Raw genomic sequence first — 1845 nt, forward strand, 5'->3', positions numbered from 1 at the left:
TAACACAAGTTTATCCGTGCTAGCTGCTAGCCTCTATGATGCTAACACAAGTTTATCCATGCTAGTTGCTAGCCTCTATGATGCTAACACAAGTTTATCCGTGCTAGCTGCTAGCCTCTATGATGCTAACACAAGTTTATCCATGCTAGTTGCTAGCCTCTATGATGCTAACACAAGTTTATCCGTGCTAGCTGCTAGCCTCTATGATGCTAACACAAGTTTATCCATGCTAGTTGCTAGCCTCTATGATGCTAACACAAGTTTATCCGTGCTAGCTGCTAGCCTCTATGATGCTAACACAAGTTTATCCATGCTAGTTGCTAGCCTCTATGATGCTAACACAAGTTTATCCGTGCTAGCTGCTAGCCTCTATGATGCTAACACAAGTTTATCCATGCTAGTTGCTAGCCTCTATGATGCTAACACAAGTTTATCCGTGCTAGCTGCTAGCCTCTATGATGCTAACACAAGTTTATCCATGCTAGTTGCTAGCCTCTATGATGCTAACACAAGTTTATCCGTGCTAGCTGCTAGCCTCTATGATGCTAACACAAGTTTATCCATGCTAGCTGCTAGCCTCTATGATGCTAACACAAGTTTATCCGTGCTAGCTGCTAGCCTCTATGATGCTAACACAAGTTTATCCGTGCTAGTTGCTAGCCTCTATGATGCTAACACAAATGAATGTTCTCCTTCTCATTTACCAAAGCTGACCTCTCAGGTCGCAGGGTTAGCGGTGCCGGCCTGTCATTAATCAGATCAATTGTTGGTTTAGGAATAAAATATAGCTTCCTGCTACAAGGATGTAGCAACTGCTGGTTGAGTAAGTCTTAATTTTGTCTCATACTGCATCACAGCACCATTAACTAGAATTTAGGCTTTATGAGCTGAAAAGATCCATTTTGGTTTAATCTTAGACTAAAATCAGGTTTAAACCAGTAAAACAAGTTCAAAGATGCAAACAGATGAAGTTAAAACAGAAAAATGTTTAATTTAGTTCTCTTGTCGGCACGTGAGCTTATTTTACATGATGGAGATGAAGTGCATCCATAGTAGAAGCCCAACCGGATTTAAAAACATGCTGCATTCAGACACAATATTCAAAYAAAAACTTCTACATTTCAGCTTTTTGACCCGACAGAATAAAAAGGTAAGACAGATCCATCGCTAGATACAACAGWGGCAGCAATACACAGGATTGCCCAAACAGTAAAAGTACACGTTCCTTTAAGAAACAGGGAGAGAGAACGCGAAAAACAAAACATCTGGGTTTCAAATCCCCAATTCAAGTAGAATTACCTTTTTATTTCCTTTAGATCTGTTTGTGTTTCGGTTTGCTAAGAAATTCAAGTTCAGTGTGTAAAAAAACAAAAAACAAAAAGGAAACTGACTAAAGTCCAGATAAAAGGTGTGAAAACGTCGGCGATCGGACCCTGAATGAGCCGAGGCCCGGGTCGGAGAGGAGCGACCCCCCCCCACCACGCATGGGGAAGTATCACAACCGGCGCACTCCTTCAACGCCGGGGGGCGGGGCTTTGAAAGCAGACAGGAAGCTAACCCACATCCTACAAGTCCACGGGTGGAAATGACATCAGCAGCCTGAGGAGGAAATGAAGCGAAGTGAGGAGGGGCGGGGCTCGGCTCGAGGGGGGAGGGGCTGATGACAGCTGAGTCAGCAGGAACTGTTGTTTGACATTAAACCAAACCTGTGTGGATCAGGAGTCAGAACCTGTGTGGACCAGGAGTCAGAACCTGTGTGGACCAGGAGTCAGAACCTGTGTGGACCAGGAGTCAGAACCTGTGTGGACCAGGAGTCAGAACCTGTGTGGACCAGGAGTCAGAACC

The 1845-nt window shown here is 44.2% G+C and overlaps 1 long non-coding RNA gene across 1 annotated transcript; it reads right to left on the minus strand.

The window, feature by feature from the left end:
- Positions 1–966: 966 nt before the first annotated feature.
- Positions 967–1845, minus strand: LOC106532800 (uncharacterized). Its single transcript, XR_001312150.1, has 2 exons — positions 1776–1845; positions 967–1729 (listed from the first exon to the last, which is right to left on the minus strand). It is a non-coding gene; the product is annotated as an uncharacterized LOC106532800 (long non-coding RNA).

The sequence above is a fragment of the Austrofundulus limnaeus genome, unplaced genomic scaffold, assembly GCF_001266775.1.
Source record: "Austrofundulus limnaeus strain Quisiro unplaced genomic scaffold, Austrofundulus_limnaeus-1.0 Scaffold833, whole genome shotgun sequence".
Classification (NCBI taxonomy): Eukaryota; Metazoa; Chordata; class Actinopteri; order Cyprinodontiformes; family Rivulidae; genus Austrofundulus; species Austrofundulus limnaeus.